Here is a 16,793-nt window from a genome sequence, read left to right as displayed (position 1 = left end):
AGGTATATTAATGTGAAGTTTCTTGAACACCTCCAGAAACTTACCAAACTGCTTATCCAGCTTTTGTTGTTGCAATCTCTTAAGGAAAGGTGGTGGAGGATAGAGCTGTTTCGCCCCTGTATTACCCTTAGGCAGAGTGTGTTCCACAGTAGTCTTCCTTGGTTCCACCACTTTCTCCCGTTGCTTAGCTTCTTCATCACCAACTTCAGCTTCTCCGTCTTTTACTTTTTCAGCATCAGCAACTTTTCCAGACCTTAAGGTGATAGCCTTGACTTGCTCTTTAGCTTCCTTCCTGCATGGCACTTCAATATCACTGGGAAGTATGCCAGGTTGATGATTGAGCACTGCATTGGCTATTTGACCGATTTGATTTTCCAAGGTCTTGATAGAAACCTCCTGACTTTTGCACAACAGTTTAAGTTCCTCAAAATCAGCACTAGAGGGTGGAGCTGCACCTCCTTATTGAGGATATGATTGCCTTTGAGCATAATGCTGTGGTTGCTGGAATCCAGGTGGATTGAACTTTTTACTTACGCCTTGCTGATATGGTTGCTGAATAGCATTCTGATTATTACTCCAGCTGAAATTTGGATGATTTCTGTTGTTAGGATGATAAGTAGCTGGCACAGGCTGCTGCGGTCGCTGATAATTGTTCACATACTGAACAGATTCATTAACAAGAGAACACTGATCCGTAGCATGAGAGTCTGCACAAACCTCACAGACCATAGCTATCTGATTGACTCCATAGGTGGCTAGAGAATCGACCTTCATAGACAGCGCTTGAAGCTGCGCTGCAATAGCTGTAGCTGCATCAACTTCCAGAATACCTGCTACCTTCCCAGGCATCATCCTTTGAGTTGGGTTTTGATGCTCATTTGCAGCCATAGCCTCAATAAGATTATAAGCCTCAGTATAGCTATTGGCCCACAAGGCGCCTCCAGCTGCTGCATCGAGCATGGGCCAAGATTGGGCCCCCAAACCATTAAAGAAACCAGTGATCACCATCCAATCAGGCATTCCATGATGTGAACACTTTCTCAACATCTCCTTGTAGCACTCCCAAGCTTCGCACATGGATTCTGTAGGCTGCTGCGCAAACTGAGTAAGAGCACTCCTCATAGCCGCAGTCTTCGCCATTGAATAAAACTTCACCAGAAACTTTTACACAAGTTCTTGCCAAGTAGTGATAGACTCAGCTGGTTCAGAATGTAACCAGTCCTTAGCTTTATCCCTTAGTGAGAATGGGAAAAGCCTCAGCTTGATAGCCTCATCACTCACACCATTATATTCGAAAGTACTATAGATCTCGACAAAATTCCTTATGTGCATGTTGGGGTCTTCAGTCACAGCACCTCCGAAAGAAACGGAATTCTGCACCATCTGAATAGTGCCCGGCTTGATTTCAAAGTTATTGGCCTCAATAGCCGGGTGCATGATGCTAGGTTGAATGTCATCAATTTTAGGCCGAGAAAAGTCCATAAGAGCTGGATCTGCCGGAACTATACGATCACCCATGATTACAGGCTCTTTCTGCTCACTTCCTGAATTCGAATCTTCAAAATCTATCTTCTTCGGAATATCAAGAACTTCGTCTGTCTCCTCAGCCATATCTAAAGTCCTCTTGCGAGTACAAGAACGTGTTTGCAAAAACGCTCGCTAAAGTACCTGAAACACAATCGGAAACAATAAGTAACATGTCTTAATCGCTGAGTCCTAATGACCACTGATGGTAAGTACATAAACTAAACAAATACGCCGAGTCCCCGGCAGCGGCGCCAAAAACTTGTTAAGGGCGAAAACACGCGCTAATAATACACGCAAGTATACGCGTTCGTAAGTAATATAGAATAATTTCTAGTTCGTTCCCACAGAGACTCAGACTAATTATGTTCAACTAACACTCACTCACCAATGTATGATTACTTCTCAATATTAAGACAATAACACTTAGATTTGATTAACTAATTATTAACTATAATTAACTACGAGAATTAAACACTTAATTAACACTTGAATTAACAATATTAAAACACACATGAGATCACAACTTCATTACTACTTCTTTCAATAGTCATTGTTATTACCCATAGCATGCAACAGTGATGTTATTAATCGAACAAAATGAAACTGATAAAAGCCAACTTTCATTGTACTAATACCATTCTACCAAGCATCCACAATTAAGATAGAAGTTGAATAGGCATCAATTATGCTGAGTCCCTATATGTCTACAGGAATTGACAACATAACGATTTAAGCACAAGTTATTCCTTTTGATTACACCGGGCAAGTAAAACGGTTAGAGTTACCCACTAATCATGCATACACATACATGAACCTATGCTAGCATGGCAAGTTCTAAATCACAAGATCCATCGTCGCTTCACAAGAGATTAACACCCTATCTTATATGTTCGTGATGCACATAAGACGAATAAGCGCAACCAATACTAGATATCATACAATCATCACACACTAAGGTATTAAACAACTAACTAAAGAATTCCATAGTAAATCCGTTACGACCCCATGATCACGATTAGCCCATGATAGAACTCATCGTCATCATGGGTTCATATGAAAACATGATAATAACACACGAGAATAATAACTAAAACTACTTATATTAAACCAGAGTACGTCACAAGAGTAAATGGGTTCAAAGTAAAGAAAACTAGCATCCAACGTTACAACGAAATAAAGAATCACAAGAAAATATGCTTCCTCTTCGTTGCGGTGTGCTAAAACGGTCTTCTTCCTTATCTCCTCGCTCCTTGATTAATACTACGATCCAACCTATGTGAAACGTCTCTGAAAACTACTTATATAGGAGTCCCATAAAACCCAGCTAACTCAGAAGTTGGAAGTTAAACAGAACCAGGAGTCCAAAATAATTATTCTAAAATTCCGTCCCTGAGCGGCCGCTCAGCATTCCTGAGCGGGCGCTCAGCTTCCTGAGCGGTCGCTCAGCAGAGCTGAGCGGGCGCTCAGACCCCTTCTGGAAAATGCTCTGTTTCTGCTCCAAATCTTTGCTGCATTCTGCTCCTATCTTTCTACTTGCAATGCCAAGCACATGCCAAGGCTTATTCTTGATGAAATCTCTCCAGAAATGCAATTAATACCCTGAAATGCACAAACACTAGAAAAACGCATCAAATACACAAAATACTTGATTTCAAGACATCTATTCAAGCCATTATAAGACGTTCTAAGTGATATAAAATGCCTCTTATCATGTATCTAGCCTCAAGAATCTTAACTGAATGTTTAGCTCTCTCGCATTATTTCTTCAATTCTATCTGATTTATTAAGTCAGACTCTAACTATTCATTCTTAAACTTCAGGATCTCAATTTCAGTTATAGGTCTATCATTTTCTAGAGTCTTATTCTTAAAATTACCATGCAAAGATTTAAGAATAGATTTCAATTCAGATATGTTTTCAGTATCAAAAGAGAAGAAAGGAGTTTGTACCTTAGGCTCAGAAGCACCAGGATCATCAAGACTGGTCATCAGTGCTAGCATGTGTCTTCATCTTCAGAATCAGAGGAGTCCACCCAATTCTTACTTGATATGATCAGGGCTTTGCTCTTCCCTTTGTCATGTTTTGTTTTCTTGCACTCTGTGGCAAAGTGACCAGGTTTATCACAGTTGTAGCATATGATCTTTGTCATGTCTACCTTTCCGGCTCTAGAGTCCTTTCTATCTTTTCTCCCAGTTGACTTCCTTTCACTTCCAGTAAACTTTTTCCTGAAGCTTCTGTTGTTCTTTGACTTCCTGAATTGCATCCTCCTCAAGCCCCTAACCAGCAATGCGGCCATTTGCATTGCATCATAATCTGTCATGTTCTCATCAGTTTCAAAATCAATATCATCATCAGGATTTGATGATGAATCATCAGTATCTCATTCTGGAAAACTATTCTTCTTTCTTGTAGCTCCAGCAGACTTTTCTCTTGAAGCCTTATCATTCACTTTCAAAGCAACAGATTTCCCTTCGTTGCCTTTCCTCTCTCTCCTTTGCTGAACTTCCAAATCATGAGTTTTCAGCATGCCATAGACTTCATCCAGAGTAATTACTTCAAGATCATACTGATGCCGTATGATTAAAGTCTGAGTCTCCCATTCTTCACTCAAGGCTCTCAGAAACTTAGTGTTTGAATCCTCTCGATCATACACCTTTCCCACCAAAGACATATTATTTAGCAGGGTCAGAAATCTGTCATATATGTCAGTGAGACTTTCATCAGGCTTGGCCTTAAAGTGTTCATATTCTTGAATCAGAATAACCCTTATGTTCTTCTTGATGGCCATGGTTCCTTGACATTGAGTTTCAAGAGCATCCCAGATCTCTTTGGCAGTCTTGTAGGCTATAACACTGTTTAACATCACAGAATCAAGACTGTTATGCAATATGTTTCTTACCTTTGCATCTTTCAGCAAAACTACTTTCTCTTCCGGTGTCCATTCTATCTTCTCCTTCAGTTGATAATGTTCAGCAACCGTAGGAGTTGCAGGCACCAGTTTTGTTGGCATGAAGGGTCCATCATTGATTACGTCTAGATAATCTGGATATTTAGCTTCCAGGTACATGAGCATCTTCACCTTCCATGTTGGATATTCAGTCTTTTTCAGAATGGGAATTTTAATACTTTCATACTTGTTTAGAGACATGTTTAGATCGTTTCTGATTGTAAATTTATCAGTGCGCTCTGATACCAATTGTTGCCCAGTAAAGATATAATTGTTTAAGGGGGGTTGGATACAATTGTATAAATGTTTCGAACAAGTAATAAAATATAACAGCTTTTTATATTTCTGATAAAAACTGTTACAAAATCCTCTCAAGAAATACTGATGTTCTTGAGAGCTGCTAGGTCGAATGATCCTCGAGTGTAATCACTAAGTGATGACCTAAACTGTGTTTATATACTACACAGCTACAACAAATTAATCTAAGATATGCATTATCAAAAACTAACTGAAACTGATACATATCTTAAACTAAACAGATAAAGTCCTATAACTCAGACGTAACAGATATATGCTCCACATTATAAGGAATATAACAAATTCTCTAATGTTGACTTTCTTCGAATACTGATGATATTCAAATACTGATGACATGCCAAATCATGACGGTACATCAGATCCTGATGACACCTGAACAGCCAGATCCTGAGCTTCTTCTGATCATTGAGAATTCAATATGTAACAACATATAACAAACATTTTTATACATATGTGTCAGGAGAATGCTGCCAAGTTAAAATACCCATATCTTTATTTTCCTGGGGTCCGTCTATAATGAATGTCTAGATTAACAATACCAGCAACAAGAATAACAATCACAGTAATAACAATAATAACAACGCAAAAAATTTAAAGTAAAAGAAAGATAAACAACCTAAAATAGAATATAGATACAACAACGGTTTCTCTGATCATCACTGTTGGGAATCGTGGCACAAACGCAGCAGAAAAAACAAAAATAAATATGAAAAATGAAACCCCACGCAGGATCCTTGCGAAACAAAACATTTAATTCGAAGATTAGATGTTTACCTTAATAAAGCTTTCCTTTTGATTGTGATGAATGTACAGATCTTGATGAACCAACACAGCAGCCCTCCTTTCGAAGATCTGCTTTCCAAGGTATCCACACGAATGCCCGATCGTCCAGCGATCACCGGAGCCGGTACTAGCCGATTTGGTTGCCTCTTTTCTCTCTCTGTAACCTCTCTAAGATGTAGAGCTGCTAGGGTTTTCTCAAAAATGTGATGTGTCAACTAAACCTTAAAAATATACATCTTAATGTATATATAGGGAGAGAGGATTTGGGCCTAACTCTAATCTTAATAGGCTTCTAAAAGGACCCATTCTGATTTTAGTTTATATTATTATTAAATTTGAATTCTAATATATAAACAATTAATCAAGTCTCAATTAATTATATAATTAAATTCGAATTAACAATAAAATATTTAAATTCATAATTAAATAACACTCCATTTTAAACATTCTTTGTGTGTGACCCTTTAGGTTAATATTATGTTGGCAATAATTTTATTTTCTAATAATAAAATTATAAATAATGAGTGACATCTAGTAATACATCATTGCTCCCCAAGTAATAATAATAATTGGTGATTTAATTAAACCTTTCGTGAATAATGTAAAATGTAATATAATCCCTTTAGCCTTATATTATAGATCAAACTTGAGGCATGCATTGTGTCATCCTCTTTTAACATTTAATCCTTCTTTTCTTGATCAATGAGTAAACTATTAAATAAATCATTATTTGAGCACAGCCATGCATTTTATAGTCTTACTCAATCAAGAGGCCAATAATATCACTCCTTTAATAAATGAGGGCTAAATCTCATCTAGATCATTCATATTTCTCATACAATTCATAATATACCCAATGTCTACTTTTATTATTACCTGGTCAAGGATAACTGTGACGCCCTCAATCTCGGGGTTAGGAAATGAGGACTCACACACCTCTAGTCTAATAATTAAATATGCATAAACCCCGATTAACTACTAACAAGATTAATAGGATAAAGTATGAGACAAGATTACAACTACCAATCATACAATATAACTTACAAACCCAAAATATTATTAAATAAACAATATCGATTCCGGCTGGGAACCGACAGATAACCCATTGTATCTTTAAACTTTTCCTTCTAGGCGCGTGCTCACTCAAAAATACCATTACCTGCTCTGGCAACCGGAAGCCCTCAACACGGTAGGGACCACCAGGTACGCTCTTACGAGCAGTGCGCCTAAGCCTGGCCATCTTCTTGCTTAACTGCCATGGTTAGATTAAAACAAAACATATGAGTATAAAACTCAGCAAGCAACTATATAGCAGTTCTACAATATCAATTCTCAATATGCTTTACCAAACTCAGGGCATTCTACTTTATTTGATCTAGGTGGCAGATTTCCAGCTTTTGGGTTAAGGAAAGGTTTTTGAAGGAACAATATGGAGCTTTTAAGGAACAAGGCTCAATGTAAGTCGAAAGTCGACATTCATCACAAATCAATAAAGGATCAGAATAGATCTTTCAATAGAGGAAAGCAACAGTATTTCAATATATGGAATCAATCATATGATCAACAGATTTAAGAATCAGGATTCTCGAGCTTTAAGCTTCCCATTAACATAATCAACTCTTTCCAAAGCAATATAAACCCTTTTCATTTTCAAAAATCAATTTACTGAACAGAAAGTTTCAGTTCCCCTTTTAAATAATCATTTAGAACCCTTGATTGGATCACTTTATCTTTCTATTTCATATTAATACGGATGATCAGCCCGTACCGACCTCCATCCGGTCTTTAAGGTATCAATCGGCATAATTTCAGCCTTAAGTTGGACTAGCCCCGCTAGCCTCTTACCATGACTGGACTAGTCCCACTAGCCTCTTACGTCCCAATCCATCAGGAATTCATTTGGAAAACCTTGAGTTGGAAAAACAAATAGGTTTTCTAAAATTCATTTTATCATTACCAAGCATTTGAAATCATTAAGACTCTTTCAAGTCGAAACTCATTCTTAATTCAGATTTTAAGGAAACAAAGTTCAGGGAGTGATTCAAAGATAAACAAGGAACAATTCATAAGGAATTTGTATCAAGGATAACAAGGCACTTAAGTTAGAAGGATCAACATCTGTTTAGGGATCAATAGGGTGATCAGGAGAACAGGGTATCATTAAAATCAGAGGGTTCAATATAATCCATGGCTTAACCAAGAATCAAGTTACAAAATTCCGGCTGGGAACCGACATATAACCCATTGTATCTTTAAACTTTTCCTTCTAGGCACGTGCTCACTCAAAAATACCACTACCTGCTCTGGCAACCGAAAGCCCTCAACACGGTAGGGACCACCAGGTACGCTCTTACGAGCAGTGCGCCTAAGCCTGACCATCTTCTTGCTTAACTGCCATGGTTAGATTAAAATAAAACATATGAGTATAAAACTCAGCAAGCAACTATATAGCAGTTCTACAATATCAATTCTCAATATACTTTACCAAACTCAGGGCATTCTACTTTATTTGATCTAGGTGGCAGATTTCCAGCTTTTGGGTTAAGGAAAGGTTTTTGAAGGAACAATATGGAGCTTTTAAGGAATAAGGCTCAACGTAAGTCGAAAGCCGACATTCATCACAAATCAATAAAGGATCAGAATAGATCTTTCAATAAAGGAAAACAACAGTATTTCAATATATGGAATCAATCATATGATCAACAGATTTAAGAATCAGGGTTCTCGAGCTTTAAGCTTCACATTAACATAATCAACTCTTTCCAAACAATATAAACCCTTTTCATTTTCAAAAATCAATTTACTGAACAGAAAGTTTCAGTTCCCCTTTTTAAATAATCATTTAGAACCCTTGATTGGATCACTTTATCTTTCCATTTCATATTAATACGGGTGATCAGCCCGTACCGACCTCCATCTGGTCTTTAAGGTACCATTCGGTATAATTTCAGCCTTAAGTTGGACTAGCCTCGCTAGCCTCTTACCATGACTGGACTAGTCCCACTAGCCTCTTACGTCCCAATCCAATCCATCAGGAATTCATTTGGAAAACCTTGAGTTGGAAAAATAAATAGGTTTTTTAAAATTCATTTTATCATTACCAAGCATTTGAAATCATTCAGACTCTTTCAAGTCGAAACTCATTCTTAATTCAGATTTTAAGGAAACAAAGTTCAGGGAGTGATTCAAAGATAAACAAGGAACAATTCATAAGGAATTTGTATCAAGGATAACAAGGCACTTAAGTTAGAAGGATCAACATCTGTTTAGGGATCAATAGGGTGATCAGGAGAACAGGGTATCATTAAAATCAGAGGGTTCAATATAATCCATGGCTTAATAAATAACTTGATCAGAAAGAACATATTATCAAAGGGTTGAATCATTAAGCTTATCAATAACAGTTTATCAAGAACAAAGGCAAGGTATCTCAAATCAATATCAAGGTTTCATAATTAAACAGTTCAATACTCTACATGGTATGAACAACATTCTCTTTATAACCATTTACATAAGTAATCAAAGTTACTTGCCTGAATTTGCTTTCCTAAAGGTTGAACTACTGCCACCTAGTATATCCTTTCCTTTCCTAGCCTGAATGCCCTCACGCTCCGAATCTACAATACAAAACCAAAACCTTAATCAGATTCTCAACTCTCGTTCTCGGAACGATCACTCAATACGATAACTCGATTATATCCTTGACTCGAGTATACGATTATAGCTTATACACATAAGCACATAGCACATAGCATATAGCATATCCCTTTCTCGTAACTTTTATATCTTTCTATATACTTAACAATCAAAGCGTACTTGCTTATCCTTATTTTCTCAAATCACACTAATATAATTCTTACGAGTACATAATTTATTTACAATTAAATCTTTGTGACCATAACTATCACTTATGGTTTTCAAAATCAATCAATCTCCACCTTAGCTCACATAAACATATAACATAATCAAAAATCTTTAAAAAAATAATCATTTTTTTTCTTTTAACATCAAAATTCGAACCCAAACAATCATATAAATCACATAATCTCTAAAATTACTTATGCATTGACTTAGCATCAAATCAATTCCTTTTATTCCTATATTCCATTCGGCTATATCCACAAAACACAATTCAAGGGTCGAACATTGACATGCAAGCATTAGATTTGCTTAACAACTTGAGATTATTCAAACACTCATCCTTTTTAGCTTATTTTTAACTTGACATTTACATGCAAGGCTATACTTTAACATGCATCACTAATTCTTCTTATGCAAATCTCGAGACTAGCTAATTAACCAAGAATCAAGTTACAAAATTTTAACTCCCTTTTTATTAGTACAAAACTCGGACCAAAACTTAGCATGCAACAACAATTTCACTCTTTTTAATCCATTAACCCTTCTAACAACAATCCCTAATTATTTTATTCAACAAGAAAAATCAAATTAATCACTCCAAAGTTCAAAACCATTCGGGTTTTTCAAGAAAACAACACATGCAAAAGATTTCTCTTAATCCTTCAATCACAAATCAACCCATAATCAATTCATCACTTATTTCTAATAAACACTTATCAATTTAACTTTTAAAAATCCAAAACCCTTTTTGAAATTTCAACGATCCAAGCATGCAAACATAAAAATCAAATTTTATGGTATTAGAGTTCAGTTTTTCACATCACAACTCACCACCGGTTCACCAGAGTTCATCACCGGTGGCGGTGGTTTCTCGGTTGTCACGCCCCCAACTTAAACAGCAAATTAAATATAACTATTACAATATTTTAAAAAGAAGTAAACATAACCAACTCCAAGATCTTACAGTTTAGGGTTTAGAACAGCCCATCACTACCATCTATTACAACTGATTTTAAATAGCGAGTCCTCACACAAAACTACTATCTCTTATTCTACCTGAGCTCGAATATAAGCATCAGCATCACAGGTCTTACGGGCAGTCTGCTTGAATCTAACCATAGTTGTTAGCTGTAATATCAAGGTAAAGCAAGGAGTTAGCCAAATGCTCAACAAGTGCTAAACAATACGATACAAAACATAAATTGAGATATACATTAAAGAATGACAATGGAAAGACATAACCAATGATAATGAGAGATAAAACTATGTGTGATGGCATTATTTTACTTGTATCAAAACAATTTTAAAATCATATCTTAATTAAAATCATTTTATGACGCTACGAATTACAGCCGGTGATCAGCCACGAAGTAATCCCGAACCTCGATGGGTTCTAAAACATTAATGGGATCCCTAGGCAACTTTTAAGCCTACAATATAAGTGTGGAAAGGACTCGCGTCTCAGTCCAGATCCACTATTCAAAGAAAACATTTATCCCCCTTTGGGACTGAAAATCCACATTTTATTTATTTCAAAAACTGATGCCGATTTATGACCAAAAATCTCTTTTAACAGTAAACATTTTTATCAAGGGATTATAGTTCAACTCGAAACACGGGAAATATGGTACTAAATCTCAGGGCCATGATCACAAAACTATACTCTATTAAAGTAACTGATTGGTTTTCATATATCAAAGATTGGACAAGGGGATTTAGTGAGGCTATTGGGTATTATAAAAGGGTAATGCCAAATTGGGCTTTAGGCAATGGTTTCTCATCAAGGTTCAAGTGCTGGATCATCAAGAAGATAAGCTTCATGAATACTAAGGGTGTTAAGGTATGCAGAAATGATCATTAACTCAGGATATATCAGAATTGTCAAGCTTCAGGATAAGAAAGAGGGGTATCAATCAATGAGGAATCACTTTGATAAGTATCTGACTATCAGGGTTCAAGGTAAGGTTCTATAGGGGTTCAAGTATCAGGATGAGATATCAATACTTAGGAATCATCAGCATGGTAATCAAGAGAATCAACCAAAAGTTATAACTACCCTTTATTTTATCATGGCATTCATCTTACTTTAATATACTATCATGATAAGACTACTTTGAAATACGTACTCGAGGGTTCATGGCATTTCTATATGATTCAAAGATGAACATAAGATATGTTGATTTAAATATATTAAAATGACTCAGGATAGTTGTGTCAATATATATGAACTATTTGTTACACAATTGCAGTGAATACGAAGATAGGTTGAATCACTTGCCTTGAAAAAGGCTGGTCTGGTCTGACTGGTAGGAGCAACTGGAAGCTTCACTCCACCTTTATGGCAAGTTTTTCCTCGTCTCGAGATCCTACATAAATAATAATAATCCTCATTATAATATATTCTCACCAACTTAACCTATTTACAACCCGAATTTAAACACGGATGGCACTTAGGCCTATATGCACTTAATTTATATTCACCTTATATATATAATTGCACACACATAGCCACATATACTCACATATCATATATTAATACCAAATAACACCATATACACCATAATGCAACACTAGGCTTGGATGATCTCGACTCACAACTTAAGTCACTTGGTCGCTAAACTAGACAAAGTCTTCTAATTTTGGCTTCCTAACTCGATGTGCCTTTACTAAACTATCCAAGACCTATTGACCCTCACTTGGGCCTTTTCCTCTACTGACCTTATACTATCTTACAACTATGGTGGTCAACCTAGATCTCACTCCTAAATATTCTAAAACTATGTGTTAAGTGAAAGTGCTCACTGGTGCAAATTTCAGAATGACAACTATGATTTCTTGAGTGCATTAGACACTCTTAAACTACAAGTTTTCCTTCAAAACTCTTACACAAGACTCTCCTGACCTTAGGGAATCTCCCAAACTTGATGTGGCTCAAGGGCCCAGCTTGGGCCTTCTTGGGCCTAAGCTTAAAGTCCAAGGTTCCCCTGTTTTCCTGGGCAGAAAACGCCCTGACTTGAATTAACTTTTGACTCATGGTTCTAACTCATATCCTATGAACTATGGCTGGAAAAACTTCTCTGACACTCCCTCTAACTAAGGCCCAACAGGGCCTAATGAGGGCCTACCCATGACATGGTCAAATCTCCCTATTTCTAAGTTGTAACAAAACTGTCCCCTGCTGGACAGATTTTGTGTTTCTACTTGTGCACCTAACCAAACGACATGCAAACCTCCAACCAACTCCTAAAACCTTTTATATACTCCCAATACTAACTTCTGGTGGCTTGGGCCTCAAAGTGGACAACAAATGCTCATTCAAAACTTCCCCATAAACTAGTGCATCAAATCTGGAAAAAAATGAAAACACCAACTAATACCTTTTCGCCTTAACTCCAACTTAAAAAAAACCAAGCACCCAACTCTTTCCAAAGCAAACCTAGTGTCTTAATGTCCTAAAATAGTGTCTTAACAGAAGGGGAGATCATCCATGCCCAAAAATTAACAACATGCAACCAAAAATATGACATGCAACTCATGGAAAACACATAACAAGATTTCGGATAGGCATAAAGTTTTAAATGCTTGCAAAATCGACTTGCACCTATTACTCATCCTTAATAATTATGAAATATAACTTCTTTTAACTATTAATAAGAAATTTATCATGGAAACAATCTATTTTAAGCACACATATTTTGAATTTATAGATTTTTAAACATAACAACATGATTTCGAAAAGAGTAGCATGCAAAACATGGTTGGTCATCATTTTAATGTCTTAAAACTAGCATGCATGGCTAAATATAAATATATAATGAAATTTCAATAGCATGCAAAGGATTTTAAAGCATGATATCTCCATAAAATACTTAGTTAGCACATATACATAATATATCTCATTGAGAGCTCTTGAATTCACAAGAATCAAGAGTTTCTCTTTGGAGATCACATAAGAACTACACATGCATCCATGGAACTTCAACTTCCAAGTCACAAAACACTTGGATAGTATATAAGATGAATGTAAGTAGAAGATTTACACTTGGGAAGAGGAAGAATGAATTGAAAAATGGAAGGGGGGTGGGAAAATAGGCCTTCGGCCGAGAGCAATGGTGGGAGGGGGGAGGAGAAAAATTTGTGGGGTGTTGTAGTGTGGAATGAGTGGAATGACTTCTCCCACTTAAACTTTTGTTTTATGCTTTTTGGTTGACAAATAATGAGTGGAAGTGAGAACTTACAAAAATGTCCTTTAGCTAACGTTAGGCCATTTTGCATGCAAGGCTAATGTAGTAATTTGGTAATAATCAAATGAGTTAGTGGGGTTGGGAAAGTCTTATTTGCCATTTGAGAGAATAGAAGGGTGATTTGCGTGCAAGGTCTCTTCTGTAATTTGATAATTATTACCAATAAAATTTATAAAGATTTATTTTTATAAAATAAAATACAAGTTCAAAAATTATAAAATTTATACCATAAAATAACTTGGATTTTTAGAAATTTTATAAAATCACTTTTGAAATTTTTGAATAAAATAACTTTTAAAAGAAAATTTTTCCAAGGTTTATAATATTCCTTATAAATTAAAAATAAGGGAAATAAATAAACTCTCGCTTTGAAAAATCATATACTACATAAAGCAAATTTAAAATGCAGAAATTTTTCATTCACACAAGGTACAACCATTAAGTATATTCACTTACGGCTTTAATATCACACAAAATCCACATATAATATTACATAAAATGTCGGTCATAACATCCTCTCCCCCTTAAGGGATTCTGTCCCCAGAATCTAAGAGAACAGATGAGGATACCAGGAACGCATATCAGACTCTAACTCCCAAGTTGATTCTTCGACCTTGGGGTTCCTCCAAAGTACTTTCACTAACTTTACCGACTTATTCCTAAGACTCTTTACTTGCCAGTCGAGTAATTTGACAGGTTGCTCCACAAATGACAGGTCTGCCTGAATTTCTACCGATTCATATTCTATCACATGGCTAGCGTCAGGATTGTACTTCTTAAGCAACGACACATGGAACACATTATGCACATGCTGATACTGAGGTGGTAAGGCCAACTCGTAGGCCACCTCCCCCACTTGACTCAAAATTTCAAAAGGACCTATATATCTAGGTGCTAACTTCCTTTTCTTTCCAAATCTAAACAACCCTTTTCTAGGTGACACCTTCAGCAAAACAGCTTCACCAACTTGGTATCGAACATCCTTACGCGCTGGATCCGCATACTTCCTCTGTCTATCTTGAGCAGCAAGCAACCTTTTCTGAATTAACTTGACTGTGTCATGTAACTGTTGTACCAATTCCGAGCCGAGAATTCTTCCTTCTCCTACTTCATCTCAACTTGTTGGTGATCTACATTTTCGCCCGTACAAAGCTTCGTATGGTGGCATGCCGATACTGGAATGATAGCTATTGTTGTAAGAGAATACAATCAACGCAAGTGGTCATCCCAACTTCCTGTAAAATCGATTGCACAACTGCGCAACATGTCTTCGATTGTTTGAATTGTCCTTTCGCTCTGACCATCAGTCTGCGGATGGTATGTCGTGCTCATATTCAACTTCATGCCAAGACATTCCTGAAATTACTTCCAGAATCTCGAGTTAAATCGGGGATCTCTGTCTGAAACTATTGATACGGGTACTCCATACCTTAGTACGATTTCGCGCACATACAGATGAACCAATTTGTCCAATGACGACTTCTTGTTTATTGGAAGGAAATGCGCCGACTTCGTAAGATGATCAACTATAACCCATATAGCGTCATGACCGGATTTCGTTCGTGGTAGTCCCACTATAAAATCCATAGCAATATTTTCCCATTTCCATTCTGGAATCTTTAGGGGCTGAATTAATCCGCTTGGTCGTTGATGTTCTGCCTTCACCTTTTGATAAGTATAACACTTCGCAACCCATTCTGCCATATCTCGCTTCATATTTGGCCACCAAAAGTTCTGCTTTAAGTCCCGATACATCTTGGTGCTTCCCGGGTGGATTGAAAATCTTGAATTGTGGGCTTCTTGTAGGATCTCATTCTTCAATTCAGGTACATGAGGAATCCAAATTCTTGAGGAAAACCTTAGTATCCCTTGCTCATCCCTTTGAGTATTAATCTCCTCTCCAGATAACTGATTCTTCTCTTTCTCCATTACTTCTTCTTGACATTTCTTTATCTTTTCCACTAGTGTTGGCTGAAAAGTCATTGCACGACAAACTTCTTCAACCATTCCATATTTACAAAGTTCTAATCCGAATTTCTTAATCTCTTCAGACAATTCTTTTGGTGTTGCCATCATATTCAATCTCTCCTTTCTGCTTAGTGCATCGGCCACAACATTTGCCTTTCCGGGATGGTAATTTATCGAGCAATCGTAGTCCTTGATCAATTCCAACCATCTCATTTGCCTCATATTGAGCTCCTTCTGAGTGAAAATGTACTTTAAACTCTTGTGATCTATGTAGATTTCACACTTCTCTCCGTAGAGGTAATGTCTCCAAATCTTATGTGCGAATACTATGGCGGCTAGTTCCAAGTCATGCGTCGGGTACCTCAACTCATGCGGTTTTAACTGTCTTGACGCATACGCGATCACCTTACTGTGTTGCATTAACACACAACCCAATCCCTTATGTAAAGCGTCGCTGAATATCACAAAGCTTCCTTGGTCATCTGGAAGCACTAACACCGGAGCTGTTACCAATCTCTGCTTCAACTCTTGAAAGCTATCCTCACATTATGCACTCCATTCAAACTTTTGATTCTTTCTGGTTAATTTGGTCAATGGCGTGGCAATTTTCGAAAAATCCTTGACAAACCTTCTGTAGTATCCTGCCAATCCTAGAAAACTTCGCACTTCCGTAGGAGTCTTTGGCCTCTCCCAACTCATAACTACCTCAATCTTTGCTTGATCCACTTTAACTCCTTCATTTCCAATGACATTCCCCAAAAATTGAACTTCCTTCAACCAAAACTCATATTTAGTAAACTTGGCATACAACTTCTCTTGACGAAGTATCTCAAATGCTATCCAGAGGTGTTGTTTATGTTCTTCTTCCAACTTAGAATAAATAAGGATGTCATCAATGAATACCATGACAAACTTGTCCAAATACTTCTTAAATACTCGATTCATCAAATCCATAAATGCAGCCGGGGCGTTGGTCAATCCAAACGGCATTACTAGGAATTCATAATGCCCATATCTGGTTCTAAATGTTGTCTTGGAAATATCTTCTTCTTTGATCTTTAATTGATGGTATCCTGATTTCAAGTCAATCTTTGAAAAGCATTTTGCTCCCTTCAACTGGTCAAAAAGGTCATCTATTCTTGGTA

General features: G+C 36.8%; 1 non-coding gene across 1 annotated transcript; it reads left to right on the top strand.

The window, feature by feature from the left end:
* The first annotated feature begins 1,018 nt into the window (after positions 1 to 1,018).
* On the top strand, positions 1,019 to 1,125 carry LOC141722722 (small nucleolar RNA R71). The gene has a single exon (XR_012575726.1). It is a non-coding gene; the product is annotated as a small nucleolar RNA R71 (small nucleolar RNA).
* The last annotated feature ends 15,668 nt before the right edge of the window (positions 1,126 to 16,793 follow it).

The sequence above is a fragment of the Apium graveolens genome, chromosome 4, assembly GCF_009905375.1.
Source record: "Apium graveolens cultivar Ventura chromosome 4, ASM990537v1, whole genome shotgun sequence".
Lineage (NCBI taxonomy): Eukaryota > Viridiplantae > Streptophyta > Magnoliopsida > Apiales > Apiaceae > Apium > Apium graveolens.
This window is presented reverse-complemented; position numbering and strand designations above follow the sequence as displayed.